Source organism: Uloborus diversus, chromosome 5, assembly GCF_026930045.1.
Source record: "Uloborus diversus isolate 005 chromosome 5, Udiv.v.3.1, whole genome shotgun sequence".
Taxonomy (NCBI): domain Eukaryota; kingdom Metazoa; phylum Arthropoda; class Arachnida; order Araneae; family Uloboridae; genus Uloborus; species Uloborus diversus.
In genome coordinates, this window is record NC_072735.1 from 102,776,774 (window position 1) to 102,798,096 (window position 21,323).

Below are 21,323 nucleotides of genomic sequence, written 5' to 3' on the forward strand. Positions count from 1 at the left end.
CGAACATTTACTGTTTTCTCTTAAATAAGCAGTCTCCCTAGGTATTTAACAGTACGATTAAAGGAAATAGTTACATTTTATTCTATTCGCAAGAAAAACATTTCATTCAAAAACATTCATTTGTTACTTACATTTCAAGAAATAAAAACAAACACATGAGTTAATATTCAAATACTATGCTCTGCAACAAATTCCCAAGTTAACATTCGTTTTTTTTTCTTTGAATGTTTTTTCTTAGAAAGCATATCAATTAATTTCAAACATAAGCAGATAATAAAGTGTACATTTAATATTTTCTCTCAAATAGTATCTCAGAGATTGAAGACATTTTGTAAACATTTTCTTTGAATCTCTAAGAAAAACGTTTTTTCATTACTTAAAATTCGAGAAATAAAAACAGAAACATACATTGATACCCGACTGCTATCATATTCAACATGTTCTCTTTTTTGTTTTGTTGAATGTTTTATTACTTAGAAAACGTATCAATTAGCATCAAAAATAATCAGAGAAGCGTGGTAAAACATTACGCTATTACGTTTCTGTTAAAAATTTTTAGATGCGCACAGCTAACTTTTATTTAGGACTGTTTTGTTACATAAATTTCCTCTCGCTCCGAAACTTTCATTTTATATAGCATCTTAGTCAGCCCTTTGGGGTTAGTTACTGCTAGCCTTATTTTCCCACGTCATATCTCATTGCCCGAAAACTTCATACAGGCCCCGAGCAACCGTCTCTTTCACTGCCCATAAATCCCATAACGTGACTCAGTCGATTCAAATTTCCGGAAGGTTTGGCGGCGACAACGCGAAACCTTTGGCGAAACGCATTTCTTGGCGACACAGATTGGTAACCCTCGCAAAAAGAGCGGAAACCCAAAAGAAAATTATCCGCTCACAGCCGAAACAGATGTCTCTAAGTCAGCTTTTGGTTCCTTGGTTCTACACCGGCGTGCAAATCCTAATTAAAGGATGAGTTCGAGCGGTTTTTTGCCCTAAAGCTCAGATTTGAAGTTATCCTAATTTATGATGATCTTGCTGTGGTGCAGATTAGTTTTGTCAGTTTTCCAGCAACAAAAAGAAGGATAAATATTTTTTGTTTATCAACTTGTGAAAGTAAGTGTTTACATTTCTCTGTCTCGTACATAAACAAAGCTAATTGCAAGATGTTTTTAGACAAATGATTGTTTTATTGCATGCAATGAAATGTGTTTATTGAAATTTCACAGATATATTTATTTTAGCACTCCTTGATTTTGTAGAATAAATGACCCATTTTCAGAAAAATAACATAAACTATGCTTATGTACATTTTATGCTTTTATTTTTTCTGTTGTTTACATTCATTTTAATAACATTTGTTAGCAGTTGCTTATGAGAAATTCATTAAATCTCGATTCGCTGTTTTTTCTTTGTTGATTTTAGAAATTTGTGTTTTCTTTCAAAAAACAATTAAGGTATATTTTTGGTCACTTACAACAAATATCTTTTGAACTGTCTGCTTATGAAAAATTTATTATTTTCAAAAAGCAGTTTTTACTTTGTTAATTAGATAAGTTTCTGCTTTCTACCAAAAAAACAACGAAGGTATATTTTTGGTCACTTACAACAAATATCTCTTGAACACTCAAGTTCTTCCTGAAACCTACTCATAAGTGTTCTAACTTTATCTGTCATTCAAATTGCGTAATATAGCAGAAATAAGTCAAATTCAATTTGCAGTTTCAATTACCTTTCTCCAACTCGTCTCTGATAAAGAAAAGGCGGATTGTTTGTGCGTGTTTTTTTCTTATTATTATTTCTTTACTTTAAAATCATGGCGATTGAATGAAATTATTTCAAATAATTTAAAAATTCTACAATGGTTTCTAATTTATCATTCTTAAAGCGAGTTTTTTTTAGTAATTTTGACTAGCGGGAAAACATTAGTATCTGATTCATTCAACTTGGCCAGTTTTTTTTTTAACATTTTTTTTCTTGTTGTTTAAAAACTATTTTTAAATGCTTTCTCTTTTTTGTCGATTTCTATGATATTACACTGATTATTTATTTAAAAGTACAATTGCTACTGTAAAATATTTTTTCTTATTAACGACAATTTCATTTTAAACTGATGCAACAAATCAGCTATTACAATGGGATTTATTTGGCATCATTCTCTCTTAGTACACAAATAATTAACATTGTTTCTAGAAGAAGTTATTGATGCTGTCACTCAAGAACGTAAAGAAATCTAGTCACAAGTAAGATCGAAGGAAGCAAATATAAGTGTCATTAAGATTAGAGATTACAATAGAAGTTAAATCGAGAATAAAAGAGAAGAAGAATCGCTCCAAAGTTTTGCATTAAAACAGTCGATTCGTAACTTATTTTTTTTTATCGATGATCTACAGAAACAATATGGAAGAAAAATGATAAATACGAAGGACACACGTTTAACCCATATTATTTTGTCGAAACTATATTTTTTGTAATTTAACCACATATTGCTATGGAGAGTTGAAAAAAGAAAAAAGAAAAAAAAACGGGAAGACATTGATTTGTAAGAAAAGTAAAACGTTAAAAAGGTTTGGGGAAAATCTGTCTAAAATGTAACATTAAAACATTGAAAGCTATTTTTTTTTCCTTTATCAGAAACTAAGTACTAGAAATAAAGTACTAAAAAGTACTAGAAATAAATTTTATTTATTTATTTATTTTTATTAATTTTTTTATTTATTTATCGTATTTTATTTATTTATTTATTTATTTATTTATTTATTTTTTTGCGTCATTGCTTCCGCAGTTTTTTGCATTTTTTTTTTCATTTTAAAAATATTCATCAGCCAAAATAGCGTTTTTTAAGCGTAAAAAAACGCTTCGTATTTTTGTAATATATCTATAGGCATTTATTACTGAATTACCTCAAAGTTTAAAAAAGTAAAAAGTGCGCCTATTATTATTCAAAATACTCTACAACATACTTGTTTTTATTTATTTATTTTTTTTGTTACTCAATTTCTTCAAACAACGAACTCTGTAGAGAAGCACGTGTGTTTCTTTCAAAAAGAAAAAGAAGGGAATAAAAGCCAGGCATACAAAACAAATATTGATAAATCTTACACAGTGACAACTACAACAGCGCTTCATAATCCAGAAACTTTACGAATGAAAACTTGTATAATTAAAACAGTATAGCTTTCAAAGCTACAACGTGCTTTTTGTTTTTACAATTTCATTGTTTATTCACTTTTCTCCATTCGCGCTTTTGAAAAATATTGTTTTGCTTTTCTTTTCACTGTACCGTTAACTTTTTTCTCCCTCGTGATCTGTTTTAATGCATTTACAAGTCATATTCAATCAAATCTTATGAGTTTGACGTTGATTTTGGAATTCCGCAGAGTTTGTAGGAATAATGATGATAATTAAAAATCGAAATATTGTTTAAACAATACATCCAACTAAGAATAAATCGTCAAACAAACGATTTTAGTATCCCTCGTTGCTAAAATTCAAAATAAATAAATAAAAGTGTACCTATACTTCAGAAAGTTAACAAGTAAATAAGTAAAAACGCCTCGTAAACAAATAATTTTCATCAAAACTAAAATCATTGGCAGCAATTTCTTTCCGTTAAAATAAAGCGTTCCGAATTTCTTTTTGTTTTCCGTTGTCAAAAATAAGTTAAAACTTTAGAATGAAAATAAAATCATATGGTCTCAATAGTCGTTGATTCACAGTAAAACTGTTTATACTCTGACATTCATTTCATTTTAACTCTTACATTTATTTCTGACTTGCTTAAATGTTTAAGATTTCAATTTCTGTTAAATATAACTATTTGCCTACATTTTTGAAACAAATAGAAATTGAAACCACCATATTCAGAATCTGCACAATTTTTTAATCGTTTGGTACCCAAAAAATAACTTTTATTCTTGTTGGTTTCTTTCTTTAAAAAATTTTAAATTATTATGTAGGCGTTAATGTTATGTTTTAATGCGTTAATGTAACATTTTTTGAACTGTTCAAAAAAAAAGAAAAAAGAAAGAAAGAAAGAAAAGGAAAAGAAAAAGCGTTAAAATAGCTATTTCAAAATAATATTTTCTACAAACTTTTGTTCACCCACTAACTTTTGTTTGAAGCAAAATTGCTTTTAAGTTTGGTATTTATATTGCCTTCAATTTTCACGTAGGTGCAAATGTTAAGTTTTTTGAAGCATTTAAAATCGAATGAACAATGTTTCAACTCAAAAAGTGAAATGGGGAAATGATGTGTCCGCCGTGATATTCCAAAGAAAAAAAGATTTATCAAATTGGACAAATCAGTCAAAAACCATTGGAGGGGGTGGGAAGCATACAGACCGACAAACACACTTTTCTTGTCTCAAAACCCTACTGAGCAATTTTTAGTTTTTCAATTTATGACGCAGTGAGAAGCAAAGGGATGTAAGTGACAAAATTAAAAATCTGGATATTACCAATACACATGGTAAGTGAGCCTCTCCTCTGTCTTGGGGCAAGTGATAGTACTAGTAGCCCTGGAGGGCAGTATGAATCGGAAAAACTTGTCAATGAAAGCCTACAAAAGATTTTATCTTTAAACGCGTTTTACTCAAATCTTGAAAATGTCCACATACATCACTTTGCTCTTTTCACTGCCTCATATATTTTATTACTTTAACTATTTTATTTATTTTCGACTACTTTTTTTTGTTTTTAGTGACATTTATATGATGCATAACGACATTTTGCATATTATTTTCTTTTTTTTCTTTACTTTAACGGGAAGTATGCTAAAAAAAGGTTAAGAGACTCTCACCGGTGCACGATTTTTTTCTCTCTCTAATGTTTACCGTCTCGCGCATCAAAAGACTTAGAGAAATGCTGCACTGTGCACGACTGAAATGTTTCATAATAAGCTTATCAATGTTACATATTTTTCCTATCGCTGTCAGATTGCGAAAGATAGAAATGTTATTTATAAATTCGGCATTTCAAGTTGGATTTCATTTCGATAGCAGAATTTTTAAGTAAATAATTCGAGTTTTAAAATTAAGATAACTGAAGATTTAAAGAAAGATATCACATTTTACGCTGCATTTTTAACATTTATTTTGCGTTTTCTTTCGGTAATTTTCTGTCATTTTTCTTACAGATGTATTTATTATAGAAAATAAATATATTTACTTACATTTAAATTTGTTGTAAAAATGATAAGCAAATCGTAGTTTCTTATGCAATAGTTCTGTAATACCAAATAAAGCTTTTTTTTTTTTTTTGGAATAAAAAAAAGACTTATGTTTACCTGTCCGCTCGACAAATGAAGTTGAGAAACGCTGCATTACTCGACTGAAAGACTGTCGATGAAAGCAAAATATGACGTTTATAATCCAAAGCTCAGATGTATCCTACATCTCATAAAAAATTCCACTTTGATATCATTAAAATCTAAAATGTTATCAGCGATCTAATTAGCCGAATTTCAGTAATTCTTGGCCAGGCGACGAATTGCGAGTGATCGTTCGCAAATATTCCGTTCCTATTCAAGAATCATGGAAATCCGGCTCATTAGATCGCTGATAACTTTTTTTAATTTTAAAGATATTGAGGTGGATTCTTTTTAATGAGTTGTAGGATATATCTGAGCTTTGGATTATAAACGTTATAAATTACTATCTTTCGCGCATGTGCAGTGAAAAATTAATTGCTTTAAACGTTCATATTTCATTAAATTTTTAATATTTTAACTTCAAATTTTATTTTTATGTTTGTCTAATATGCTGTCAAATACTCGAAAAGTTTAGTAATGTTTGACGGAAAACTCTGCGTGATATAAGCCGAAAACCTTTTAAAAAATTGCATTTTTGAAAGAAATGCTTAGATTTCCGTGGGCATAAGAAATACTTTCGCCAAAACATTAAAAAAAAATTTGATACTTTTAATTTATTTCTGAAATTTATAGCTTATTCCCAGCTATTTACAATGAAAAATGATCAAAAACCTTTTTTTGTTTCCTCAATTTGGTGCTGGTCCCCTAAATGAATAGCAGACTTAATTGTTATTGAAAACTGACAGCTAGAGTATACTTTTTATGCGAAAAAAATTACAGAGCAATTGGTCTTTTATTTCTCGAAAAATCCATAAAAATGTGAATTTTTGGAAGTGTTTAAATACTTTTTGTCATATAGTGTATATTTCAGGAAATTCATAAAGGAAACTTCAGAGTGAAATAAAAGGACTTCTGAAAGATTCTTGCTCTAAAGAAATAATTGTTAATTTTATTTTTTGTCACCAGGTCTACCTGATTCCCAAGATTTCTCGGATCCTGACTGTGTTCAAACAAAAAAACTGTCGCTCAAATTTTAATTATAATGTTGCATGTAGTATTTCTCTTAATTACAGATATAGTATGCCGTGGTCCATTAAATCTAAAATGAATGACGGGATACAGATGGTCTGACCAGTAAATAAACACTTAAGCACAATTTTATTTAAAAAAAAAATAAAACCATTAAAAAACTAGCATTTGACACCCAACAGTAAAAGAATTTTACTTGATGCAGTAATGTAATTGTGGTGACAAGAAAGGTTAGTGCCCACATTTCAATTTTACAGAATAAGAAGAACTTTTAATGATCCAATATCGAAATGAATATTCACGTTGTTAATAAATAATGGTTTATTCAAGCAAAACAAAATTATCTTAAGAGATAACAGATAAATATGAAGCGTGAAATAATTATTTGCAAACCTCCTTCTAAAAGTTGTGATATTTTTCATCCAGACAATGAAGCATATCTATCAAGTAGTTTTTCTTGCCGTCATTCCAAGTTTGTATTTTTTAGTTCGAAGGGAAGGTAGTCATTTGTTTGAGTTCATTAAATTTATGCTTCTTAAAAATAGGGAACTTGCCTCTTTTTTGAATCCATTGGCGTTGGGAAGTATAAATTATTTTCAAAGAAAAAAAAGCGGTTGCAAAAAGTTTGGCAAGTTCATAAAACTGATCTAATTTTTATTTTTAGCTCCTCAATCACTTTTCAGATATTAAGAAAACTTTAGTAATCCTGTTTTGGGTTGTTTAGATGGTTAGTAGAGAAAAAAGGTACATAATCCGAGTAAATGAGCTCGTATAACTGGTGCACTAACACATTTTCTTGTTGTTTCCTTTTTTGCTATTGTACAGAAATAAGTTACTGCTGCCAATTTATTTTTGAAAAAGTCTTTGAATCCTATTTTTTTTTTTAAAGCTCGAGCTGTTTATTCACTGATCGGTCTATCTTGCATGCAACAAAAATGCTGCTAATTGGAACTCATTAAATCCGTAAGAGAAAATATAACTTTTAGTTATGTATTTTCTCTTCATCGAACTATTATAATTAATTGGTATTAATAACTTATCTAAACTTCTTGAACTTAAAAGTCGCATAAAGGATAGTTTTTTGATAACTTAATACTATCAAATTAAAAGTATAGAGTTTGGTTTCAGGCAGAAAAACAGAATAACTGCTGTTTGCAGTTGTTGTACAAATTCAAAATATACAAATGCAAAATATTTAAAAGCAATAAAGCTTTTGCTGACTTTATGACAACAGAAATGCATTGAAAATTACTCGAATATTTACCCGAGACATTTTTTACACAAAAAAGCAAGTTTTTCAACAATAAGGTAAAGCAAATTTTTCTACATGAATGAAATGGCGATTTTACATACATCTGGTTGGGAACATTTTGTTCGAAGTTGAAACTTTCACCGTCACTTAATACATCTTCCATATCATACTGACTATCAATTTTAAAGAAGTAAAAGTTTCTGCATGGGTGCAGCTTTTAGCGATATTGTTCGAAGTTACAATAAATCAACAGCATGACGGGTTAACGTATGCGATGCATCATACTTTAATAATTTTTAACAAGAAAACAGAAATTTGCAAAGCAGATCTCCAAAATATGAATCCTTTAATTACAAAATTTAAAGCATCTAGAAGCAATCAGGCGTAAGAGCCAAAATTTAATACAGTAAACTCCCGGTTATGGCGGTCGTATTATCCGAGGGTCTTTTCACATTTTTTACTTCCTTTTACAAAAAAGGAAGTATTGTATTCGCGAAAAAAAATTCACTCAAAATTCGACCTTAATTTCCGTTTTGCTCACCCCCGAATGAATGTTAAATTTTTTTTTCAAACCGACCACACGTGGATAAGTGCCTAAGAACGTATAGACGCGCGAAATATCCATTTTGACGATTCCCGAATTAGTTACGACGAGTTTTCTCGTGACGTGCGTATGTGCGTATGTTCGTATGTGAGTATGTATGTCGAATTACTCAAAAACGGTATGTTCTAGAAAGTTGAAATCTGGTACGTAGACTCTTAGTGGGGTCTAGTTGTGCATCTTCCCTTTTGGTTGCATTCGGGTGTTTGTAAGGGGGTCTTTTGCCCTATTTTGGGGGGAAATCATTGTTAATTTCGATGTATATACTCAAGTGGTGTTATAATTTGGCGGACACTTGGTCGCCAAGTTTTGTCGTCAGCTGAGCGACAAATTTGGCAATTTTTTTTTATAAAACTGGTTTCAATTTGGCCACTGGTGGTGATATTTAGAGAGAAAACAATTGAATCCCATTAAAATTGCCAATAATGGGAAAATGACATTAAAATTGGAGTAAAAGGAAGTCATGTGATGCACACATGAGCTCGTTTATGAGTGTGTTATTGTTCGTTTTTAAATTTTACATACACTTTCTGTATTTAATGTTAGTAGACGCAATGTAGCAATGTTTTTAGTTATAATTTAAATGCATGTGAGAGTGTTATTGATTTATTGAAATCTTTTAGCTATTGTATACACTAAGCATCGTTTTTTACCTATGAATCGGATTATCCGTGGTTTTCGCTTATCCGTGGTTACCTTGCCCCCCTATTCCGCAGATAATCGGGAGTTTACTTTGGAGATGACTACAGTACTAACGGTAGGGGAAACTCTCATCCGTTTTGTGGTAAGACATGGTACAGTAAAACCTGTGAAGTTGACCACCTGTCTAAGTTGACCGCCGTTTTCAGGCACGGAATTAGCCCTTATCACCAAAATGAACCTCTGTAAGTTGACCACCTGTTTAAGTTGATCACTAAAGTAGTGCACCAAAGTGGTCAACTTACACAGGTTTCACTGTACTAGTAGACCCACTAGGTGATGCTACATAGCATGATTTAGAGAAATTTCTCAATGAAACCCTTGCATAAAGTTTGTACTTAGCACTTGATTTATCTTTAAAACTTACAAAAGCCAACTTACATCCGTTTACTTCTCACTTCCTTAATTATTAAAAATAAAGTTTTAACCCGGTATTTTAAGTAACTGAAGTCACAATGGATCGTGGACTTAAAGTGTCTAAAATGATAAATTATGTTGTACAAGTTTTTGCACGTTGTTTTCATCTCTTTTGCCACCGTTTTCAATTCGACCCAGTTATCTTGTTATTTTTGCAAAAAAACACAACAATATTCTTGGAACGACCTAAACAAACGTCTCTACCTTATTATCTCTAGAAGAAAAGAAAAAGAAAACGGAGGAAACTTTTCAGAAACAAAGAAATTGGGAGAAGTCCAAAAGCAGAGCTCATTTTAATTTTGAAAGTCGTTTTATTCTTCTTTAACTATCGCGTGCAGAATCTTTTCAAAAATGCACGAGCTGAAATTCCTTCACTTAAGCTTGTTGATATTTGCCAGATACTTTTTTGCAAGGCTAATTACTTTGGTTTATCAACTGCTACTGGAGCAGATGCTTAATTTACAGTAACATGTGCTTTTGTTTTTTTAGCTAAAGTATTTTAAACTACAGTGCTGGCCAAATTATTAGACTAAAGAGTTTCTTTTTTTTGTTTCTTGTATGCTATTTGTACTAAAATACTATTTATTTTATTGTTAAAGTACAGTACATACTGTACACTGATTATTACGTTATTTTAGCATAATTTAATGTTTGCAGGTAGCAGCACTGTCTGCTTTGTTTATGTTCTTTGTTTATCTACTTACCAGGAACATAACCTCAATCAGCTTAAACAGTTCGCTAGTTCTTTTTATTAGTGTGTTCTGTTATATTTAAAGTTAGTTTTAGGTAGGCTTGCCAGACGTCCTGGTTTGAATGGGACAGTCCCGGAAAAAGATAAATTTGATTAGACGACCAAAAAAGTCTAAAAATAATTAACTGGGAAGGATTATCTCGGATAATTACTTTATCATTTGAAGCATTGACTAGTAAAGTTAATATCGAATCAGCTTGGGAAGATTTTTGCAACAACGTTAAAACCAAAAAGGAATTATTAAAAATACTCTTAGCGAATGAAAAATAAATGTAAATATTGTTCAAGTTTTTATTCCACATTGGGAAGTATTTCTTCTTACTAAATAGTAACTAACAAATATTAACATGTAAGAAATTGTTGAAATTTATCTGCTTGTGTCACACACTATTTCCCCTGGTTTGAGCTCATAATTAGTATTTATTCATAGCATTTAGAATGATATACCCTCTAAAACACGCTAAAAAACAGGGGTGTTTGTGATCCGAAGTTTCCAAGCATTTTGAGCTGATAACACATTCTACAGCTGAAAAAGTATCTAAAAAAAACTTTTAAAATGTTTGTTTTCAATAGGTTTTGTTACAATATTTCAAAACTTTTTACAGGGTAGGGAGGGGGGTTGAGCTTCCTCATAATTTCTGAAACTTTTACTATCTACAGAAAATTTCACTTCAGCACAGTATCACCCCTGGTTCCTTTTGAATCGCGGGGAGGGTTGGGGGTTCCGGTTGAACATTTCAGAAATCTGGCAAGCCTAGTTTTAGGAAATTAGATTATGTGTATTGTGAGTGTATATAATAGTGAGTATAAGCAATTTTTACTTTCTTCTATATCCAATATATAGAAGAAAATATTGGATTCGTGCAAATTTTCGAATTTCGAATTTTGACGGATTCGAACGTTTTGAGGTGTGCTGAGTCCATTTCGACTATTTTTGGAAAATGTCTGTCTGTGTGTGTGTGTCTGTGTATGTGTGTGTATGTGTGTGTGTATGTGTGTGTGTGTGTGTATGTGTGTGTGTATGTGTGTGTGTGTATGTGTGTGTATGTGTGTGTGTATGTGTGTGTGTATGTGTGTCACGTCTGTGTGTGACCAGTTTTTTGTGGCCGCTCTACAGCAAAAACTACCGCATGAAATTGAACGAAATTTGGTACACATATGTGCCCCTATATGAACTTGTGCCCATTGGTTTTTGGCACGAATTCCTCCAAGGGGGGTGGAGCAATGGAACGTTTTTTGAGTTACGCGTGCTTGCTATTCCTCAGGAAGTAACTGGCGGAATCAAACAAAATTTGGTCCATATGTTGCTCCTAACAGGAGCAGGTGCTGATTCAATTTTGGTGTCAATAGCTCAAACGGGGGTTGAGTTATAGAACGTTTTTTGTCGTCAATTGTGACTGCTGTATCTCAAGAAATAACGAACGGAATCAAACAAAAAATTTTTGACAAGTAGCCCTTAGTGGGTGTAAGAGATAATTTTATTTTGGTTTCAATAGCTAAAAAGGGGGTAGCGCAATCGCCCGTTCTTTTTTTTCATTGTGAGTGCCCTATCTCAAGAAGTAATGCTACGTTCTGGTTGAAATTTGGAATATATGTGAATCCATACGTAAACAGGCTTTGGTTCAATTTTGACTCCAATCGCTCCAAGAGGTGTTGATTTTTTTATTATTTTTTTTTGCGAATAAAAATAGTTTGATTAATGCAACAATAAGAAAGATAAATCGTAATAGATTGTCGTCTGCGTATTTCTCGTGATTTTAATTGTATGGAAATGATCGGAAATATTATCTCAATGATTTAAAATTTTTAACTGTTGCCATCTTATGTTTGTTAATAAATAAAATATTTGTAATTAATTCAAGTAAGGCTTTTAAAGTAACTTTCAATTTTCGCTCTTTGTTTTGTTTTTACAATAATTCAGACATTGGGATGGTCGTCAAGTTTTTGCATGTGTAATTTTGTTTTTGTTAGGAATATTGCTTCCTCGTCAAGCATGGGGAGGGATCAGAAAAAGGAAAAATATAGAAGAAAGTTTCGTGATAGCCACAACATACTAGTTTACCTCCTTTTTAAAAAGTGTTAAGAAATGGTGTAAACCTTGTGAAAAGTAGCCAAAAAGACTTAAAATGCTCATCAAGAATAAGAGAATGCATACTAAATATTAGATAATTATTTCACTGTTCGTTAATGTGTCTATAGTTATGTAATCAATAAAGAAATTGCTTTTAAAACAGTCTTAGCCTAATAATTTGGCCAGCACTGTATTGAAGGTAAATTCATCCAAGTATATAAAAACCAAGGGCTCTATTTCAAGTCTTTTAAGTAACCAGCTAAATACCCTCATTTTTAATTTATTGTTTGCACCTTGTTGAGGACTAACTGGAAAATATTTTTATCTTTCTTTTTCATAATTATTTTCCAGTTTTCAGTTAAAACAATATTAAATTGTCAAAATAACTTATTTTTAAAAATGAATAAATTGAAACTTGTTTTAAAAATTACCCTACGTAAAGAAATGATATTTTATAATAGAATAAATAAGTAATTGAACAAATAATGAAGCAATAAACGAATTAATACTGTAAATAAATGAATAAATTAATGTAGACATACATCATTTAATAAATGAGTGAATGAATATATATATATATATATATATATATATATATATATATATATATATATATATATATATATATATATATATATATATATATATATATATATAATCAACGACTTCACTTACTTTGTCCCTTGCCCAGTTTACAAATTGTATTAAACACTTCAAATCAAATCATATCTCACAGGAAAAAAACATACTGCACTAAACATCACTAGATCACAATTAATACTTAATATATTACTTACACAAAATTTATCATTTTACTTTATTGTAACAGTCATTATTTTGGAAAAACCACGAAATAATACAACATAAATATAGAATTTTGAAAAAGATTTGTCTTAGTGTACACATTGATCCCCGAATAATTCTATGTTTTGACTGGAATCACCTACATATTTAATACTGTTATTAAAATATTGTTCGATGAATATCACTGCAACTATGTAAAATATTTTACCATTTCACTTCGTTCCGATATTTAATTTAACCCCTCCTTTCTCTATTGTAGTTTTTATAACCAGCGCTATATGCTGCTCAGTAGCGTAACTAGGGGTTGACAAAGAAAGGCTCTCGCCAGAGGTGCAGCAATCGGGAGGGGGCATTTCAACAGATTAAAAAAAAACGAAATAAGAGGTTTTTTTTTTTTTGGTTATAGAATTTGAAAAATGCTTTAAAAAAATGGAAAAAAAATCGCAAGATAAAGAGCTAAAGACACATACATAACATCTAATAAGAAGGAACATTGGGTATCATTGAAAATAATTCTAAAAAAGGAAAAAAAAATACAATGCTGCCCCCTATTTGTCGTATTAACTAAACAAATCCAATGTGGACGGCTCTGGGGGGGGGGGGGCAATTTCTTTCGTTCGCCAGTGGTGCTAGACCCCATAGTTATACTACCGATCTTGCTACACAGAAAAAGTGAAATTTGAAAAGGTTTTGTCTAACGGAATTGCAGTAAGACAGCGCTGAATTTAGTGGTTATTATTTTCTTTCCCGAAAAGAGCAGCATTTGACCAATGGTGAATCTTCTCTGATCACCACAAAATTAAAAACAAAACAGTTCAGATGAGCTTAAAAATCTGAACATTTAGTGCAATAACCCAAAATTTAACATAAATAATGTAATGATATTTTAAGCTTTAAATGCAAATTTAATTCTAAAACCAAATAGCGTTAAATAAATGAACAGTGCAAATCGTAAATTTTCTCTGCTTTTAGTATTCTTTATTTTTGCACAAAAGCTGCGCTTTGGGATCATTTACTTGAAAGAATCAGGTTCAAAAGGAATGTTCATTTTCTCGTGAAACACAGCGTTTTAGTAATGGTCACTTATCCCTGACCAAAAGTTGATCAGTTTACATAGTTTCTATTCGTTTTCCGCTTTTTTATTTTTCCAAAAGAAACGTGAATTCACCCCATGGAAAAATATTATATTAAAAAAAAAGAGAACAATCATCTCACGATTATTGGCAGTCGTCTTCTGATGAATCAACTTAAAAACCGACTGAAAAGAAGAGAAATCAGGGCTGCTATAATCAAGCTTTCTCAAAATAATTTTTCTTCATGAAGCATCATCGTTTGCTTTCAACTTTGCATCCAGCATGAATATCAAATGATTGGTTTTTATAGCTAGTCAAGTGCGAACACATGGCACAGAGTAAGGCGGCAATTAGTGGTGTGGATTATATACCAATTATGCTTTCATTTGGCCGACTGCTTTTTCTATTTCGATTTGTTGACTTTCTTTCTTTCGGTCGTCATTTAAGTGTTATTTACTTAATCAAATGCTGGCTTTTCGCGGAAAAAACGACCATCACCACTGAATTCAACGCACTCAGCTTCGTCATTAAGCAATTTTTTAAGAAGCGTATTATAATTCCGACACTTCCTTTGTCAGTAGATTTTTCTCGACTCACTCTGAGAAAGCTTGACATGCACCTTAGGAAAGAAAGATCCATTTAGTCTTTATTACTACGACTGACTCATTAAACCATCAGAGAAAATAGCGTTTATCTTTATGTGCCTAATAATTGTGTTTGGAATATTGAGTACTGTGTTCATACCATCAAATTATTATCTCAAACGACATCAAAGCTCGCGTTCAAGTGGTAGCATTTATGAAGTCACGCTGAAGTTGTTAATGCATAAAACTGCTTTTTCCCTTTCACAAAGGACTCTCCTTTTTTTTTCTTTTTTTGTCCATTAAAGTTCATCTTTCATATGCCTTTATTTGATGACATAAAGTGCAGTGGTTAATCCTTTATGTCGTTATTTTTGTCAATTGCGAGAAGTTTATACGGTTGATTTTTATCAAAGAGCGTACGGTAAGAGCGTTGAATAAGGATACATTGGCGCTTGGCGATTTGGTTACTCTCTTGGCGAAATTAGAAAAATATCGTTTGCGCCGCTGCCATGTTTACTCCTCATTCTACATTCCAATGGATTTTAAATTATTTAAAATTCCTTACATTGCTTACTTGGCGGATTATGTGACTAAATTGAAAATTGAATTAAAAAATATTCCTCCAATACGGTTCATGCTCTTATAATTCAAAATCATACACATTAATTGGAAACCATTTTTTTTTTGTATCAGCTTTGAACAGCTGTCCTAATCTGTGACTTTTCTTTTAGCACATTTGGTGTTTTAAATTCATTTCTTTTAGCACATTTCGGAAAACGTTTCTTGAACATTTGGCATCAAAATGATGTAGTTCAATGAATAAAAATATCGTTGCCAAAAATTTTCCCTCTTACAGAAGACTTTTATTTTTCTTTTCTTTTGGTCTATTAAGTTCATCTTTTATACGCTTTTATTTGGTGATTAGGCCAGTGCCAATAATGTTTGAGACCAAAAAAATTTAGAACAGGATAAAACCAGTTCGAAAGGTAAGAAAATCTAATAACATTAATAGGAAAAATAAATTACAGGCGAGCTGAGTTCGGGAAGGGGGGTTTAAGGGGGGGAACAGTTTATCACGATTTCCGGAAAAACTAAGAGTCCTATCAAAAAAAGTAAATTACAATGTTGTTAGTAATAAAAAGATCTACAACTTTTGTATTTGCACTTTTTTTCTATAACCTCAAAATATATGCGAAAAATTCAAAAAATCGACTTTTTGGTTTTTTATTTTTATCTCCCACAAAAAAATTTTTTTTTTCACTAAATTTAATGAAAAGTTACCTTATTATGTCCCAAAGACACTGGAATTTTTTGGATTTAAAATATTTATTTTTTCTCCTTATTTTGATTCAGTAGTAAAAAAGCATCAGAATTTTCAATCAAAAAATCTCACTTCAAAATATCTGATTTTTTTAAAAAATCGGAGCAAGTTTTTTTCGTTGGAATCTCTACTTTTTGATGGTATAAAAAACAATATACAATACTATAGAAAATTTTCGCAAAAAATGAAAAAAATCAAAAAACTCGAATTTGAAAAAAAAAATCATCACTATGTAAATTTTTAAGCTATTTATATAATTAACAGCAAACACAATAATTAACAGCAAACACAATTGGAAAACTTATTATTTTTCATAATATTCAAGGTAACACAGTTTGAAATTGTGGAAATTACTCATTTATCCCATCCTACAGTGTAGCTTGCCATTCGTAACTCCAAAAAACTATAGGGGGCACTGCAGTCACCGTCTAATGGTGGATGAAAAGGGTATAATACAAATGCATGCTGTAGCTTGATTTTTAATTATTTTAGTATATTTTTATTTTCAGTTTGTGTCAATGTAACATGGAAAATTTCATTTTTCGAGTAATAAAAGTGTACATTTTAATAAGGAGCTTAAAATTTTTACATAGTTATGACTTTTTTTTTTTTTTTTTTTCAAATTCGAGTTTTTTGATTTTCTTCATTTTTTGCGAAAATTTTCTACAGCACATTGTCTATTGTTTTTTATACCATCAAAAAGTAGAGATTCCAAAGAAAGAAACTTGCTCCGATTTTTTAAAAAAATCAGATATTTTGACGTGAGATTTTTTGATTGAAAATTCTGATGCTTTTTTACTACTGAATCAAAATAAGGATAAAAAATAAATATTTTTAATCCAAAAAATTACAGTGTATTTGGGACATAATAAGGTAATTTTTCATTAAATTTAGTGAAAAAAAATTTTTTTGTGGGAAATAAAAATAAAAAACCAAAAAGTCGGTTTTTTGAATTTTTCTCATATATTTTGAGGTTATAGAAAAAAAGTGCAAATACAAAAGTTGTAGATCTTTGTATTACCAACAACTTTGTAATTTATTTTTTTTCGATAGGACTCTTAGTTTTTCCAAAAATCGTGATAAACCGTTTCCCCCCCCCTAAACCCCCTACACCCCCCTTCCCGAACTCAACTCTCCCGTAATTTATTTTTTCTAAATTTTTATTAATGTTATTAGATTTTCTTACCTTTCTAACTGGTTTTATCCTGTTCTAAATTTTTTCGACTTTTTACCATTTTCAACGCTATTGGCACTGGCCTAGATATAAAATGCAGTGGTTAATCCTTTATGTCGTTATTTTTGCCAAATGCGAGAAATCTTACTGTTGATTCTTATAAAAAAAAAGCGTATGGTAAGAGTGTTGAACAAGGAGACAATGACGCGTAGCGATTTGGTTACTTTTTCATTTGGCGAAAATGGAAAAATATCGTTTGTGCTGCTAGCCATGTTAACGTACTCCTCATTCTACATTCCAATGGAATTTAAATTGTTTAAAATTCCTTGCTTTGCTTACTTGGCGAATTATTTGACTAAATTGAAAATTGAATTAAAAAATATTCTGGCGATACGGTTCGTGCTCTTATAAATGTATAATTTAAAATCATACACATTAATTAGAAAACCATTTCATTATAGTATAAGCTTCGAACAGATGTCATAATCATTGCTTTTTTCTTTTAGCGCATTTGATGTCATTTAGGAAGACATTTTTTAAAGATTTAGCACCAAATTGCTTAGCGCAGTTCAATGAATAAAAATATCGTTGGCGAATTTTTTTTTTCCTTCTTCTTTTTTTGGTCTATTATTTAAGTTCATCTTTTTTATGCTTTTATTTGATTACATAAAGTGCAGTGGTTAATTCTTTATATTGTTATTTTTGCCAAAAGTTGCGAAAAATTTATACGGTAGATTCTTATCAAAGAGCTTATGGTAAGAGTGTTGAATAATGATACATTGGTGCTTGGCGATTTGGTTACATTCTCTCTTGGCGAAAATGGAAAAATATAGTTTGCGCAGCTGCCATGTTTACTCCTAATTTTACATTCCAATGAAGTTTAAATTGTTTCCATTTAGATGCTGTGCTTATATAGTGAATTATTCGACTAAATGGAAAAATGAATTTAAAAATATTTCCTCAATACGGTCCGTGCTTTCATATATTTATACTTTGAAAGCTTTAATTAGAAAACACATGATTCGAACAACTGTCATATTCTGTGCTTTTTCTAATTTTATTACACTTGGTGTGAGGTAGGCAAAATGTTTTTCCACATTTTGCATCAAAATGCTTAACAACACTGTTTAATGAATAAAAATATTGCTGCCACAAATTTTTCCAAAATTTTAATGCTGCATTGAAAGAGAATTGAATGGAATATTTTTATTGTTATTTTTTTAACTCTTTGATTGACAGCGCTATTTTTGTTGAAACCATAAAAATATTAGTAATCTTAGTAACACTGAATAGATCTATTTCCATTGGAAGCTTGAAGTATACTGACATATTGGAGCGACACCACTTTCGACATCAGTTGACACTAACATATTTGCCAATTGGGGTTCCAAATATAGCAAGGGGAGCTTTAATATGATGGATTCTGCAAGGAAGAGACAGATGAAATGCTTCGAGAAAATTGTCAGAAGAAGCATTTTAGTCGGATGTGTTTAAAAATAGAAATTTTTGTTCGTACATTACTATGCGTACATTTTTTCACATGAGCTTCTATTGCGATGCCCCGGTGTACTGCTCTATGTTATACATTTTATTTTTAAAAAAATCAATAGAATACGGATGATGTATAGCATTCTTCCAGTATTCTTTCTTGCCAAATGAACATTGTTTACATAGAAGAAATGCAAAGAACGCCTGATGGGAACGTGAAGGGAATAAATAGTTTTTTGAAAAAATGTTTGGTGAGCCTAGGGACGGAACTTGAAACAGGAGTGATGGGATCTGAGCTGGAAATAAAGAATTCTAAACTTAAAAGTATTGTGACGGTAATCTGCAGTAGAAAAAGAATGACGGTTACTGTATAGTTGAATTCTAATTATTTTTAGAAGTGTTCATTGAAAATGCATTGTCAATAGAAAACCGATTTATTTTCCTTCATTCTATAAATATCAGTATTAATCGTGGGTATAACATGGTTAACATTTTTGCTGTGTTCCTTTTTGCCAAATGAGCATTGTTTACATTTTCAAAATGCAGAGAGCGCCCGTCAGGATCGTAAGGGAAAAAACAGTTTTTTGAAAATATTGGGTGAGTGTAGGGATGGAACTTGAAACTGGAAATAATAAATTCTAAACTTAAAAATATTGTAGTGGTAATCTGCTGCATAAAAAGAATCACCGTTAATGTGTGGTTGAGTTTCAATTTCCTTAGATGTGTCAATTGAAAACTTACTAATAAAAGAAAAATGTTTTTTTTTTTTTTTTTTTTTTTTTTTTTTTCATTCTATAAATATCAGTTTTCAAACGTGGGCATATCATAAGACAATCATTTAAAATGTATGCCGTTAAATATAAAACAAAAACCTTTCATTAAACTTTTTTTTCAAAAGCTGAGTGTTATCGTAGCAAAAAAAAAAGTAATGGCTGGTTAAACGGCAACTTTCTTTAGTCAAAACTTATCCCCTTTCAATCGATATGAGCATATTATGGTGGATATTTCAATTTTAAAAAAAATAGAACTTAACCGACGAAGCAAAATGGAAGGAAGCTATAAGTTTGACGTGCTGGCTTATCTATGTGTCTGTCTGTGGCATCGTATCTCCTAAACGGATGAACCGATTTTTATTTTTAATGTTTGAATGGTGACTTTGTGGAGAGTGTTCTTTGTTATATCTCATCTTTGTAGAACTTCAAGTATTGGGACCAGTGGTTGGAAAAACTACATTTTTTTTTTTGTAGCGAACTACAACTACAACTACTTTGTTACAAATGTAGTTAACTACAGCTACTTTTCTTAAAATGTAGTAACTACAAACTACTTTTGAAATGTAGTCGCTACTTCGCTACTTTCCAAAAAATATGCAAATAAAAAGCGTACACAATAGGTTGTCCCTCAAAAAATGAAAGTCCATTTTTCAAGTCGAATACACTCTTGAATTTTTCCTCTTGTGTCAAAACAATCGTGAAAAACAGTTTCATATAATTTGCACAAGGGCAACCCGTGCCGACTTGCACCTGAAAGTGTAAAACAGTACTTGTATGCTAGGCCAAATAGCAAAAAAAAAAAAAAAAAAAACCCGTTTTTTAGAAACTCGAAATTTTTGTTGGGAAACGTTGCCCCTGTACCCAACATCCCACATGTACCACAAGAACATTTATGCAAATTAAAAAACATTTAGATATGCCACACTTGACCTAAAATTTATAATTTTATTTAAAAAATTGATTTTTTTTTTTCAGTTATCTTTTAAAAAATTACATATAAATTTAAATAGAATATCAAGTTCAAAAATCAATAACGAACACATTTACAGATCAACAATTACAAACGAATTATAAAAAAATAATATATTTTAAATGAAAAATTTAACTCAACCTGGAAAAAAAACAGATCTTTGAGTACTATGTGGGAGGCTTAAAAATTGCAGGGAAACAAACATTTCTATTTAACGCTAATTACCTACTTTTCTACTTTTACTGTTTATATTTTTCAGCTTGATAATTTCGTAAAATCTTACATTTCTGAAAATATGTATCAAAAACTTAATTTTTTGAAGAAAATTATAAATGTTAGGCACGTGTGGGATATCTAAATGGTTTTTAATTTGAATAAATGTTTTTGTGGTGTATATGTGGGTATAGGAGCAACGTTTTATCAACAGAAATTTTGAGTTTCTAAAAAGAACCATTTTATTTCAATTTGGCCTAGCATTACACAAGTGCTGATTCACAATTTCAGACATAATCGGCACTTGCTGCTGTTGTTCAAATTATAGGGTCTGGTGGGGGAAAGTGGTCTATGGGGTAAAGTGGTCATACGTCAAATAAATGACTATAGCTTGGAAATAAATGTTCGAATGAATGTGAAAATTTTGTTTTAGATTCGGGGAGTTAGAAACTACATTTTTAATACAAAATTTCCAAACCTGGCAAAATTTTATTTGGTAAACAAAATATTTTGTGTAAATATGAAAATTTTAAAAATCTAAACACCTCTTTTAACTTCTTTGGGAAATTTTGTCTGTTAGAATTATGAACAGATTGACGGTACAGGAAGCTTCCTACATGTCTTAAGATCGCTTACTCATTAGCAGTTAGCTGAATATATTTTAGATCATTTTTTAGAACAATTTCAGTAAGATGGGGTAAAGTGGTCATAATATTAGGCTTAACGAATATTGTTCTTCTAATGTCACTTAAAGTTATGTATAAGGCAGATATGAATTAAATATTAATTTCACT

At 30.6% G+C, this 21,323-nt stretch overlaps 1 protein-coding gene across 1 annotated transcript in view; it reads left to right on the forward strand.

Moving 5' to 3' along the window:
* The first annotated feature begins 930 nt into the window (after positions 1-930).
* LOC129222087 (protein NDNF-like) overlaps positions 931-21,323 on the forward strand; it is a 150,495-nt gene continuing 130,102 nt past the window's right edge. The window contains exon 1 of the mRNA XM_054856518.1: positions 931-1,115. The gene's annotated coding sequence lies outside the window, so the exon portion shown is untranslated. The remainder of the gene's footprint in view (positions 1,116-21,323) is intronic.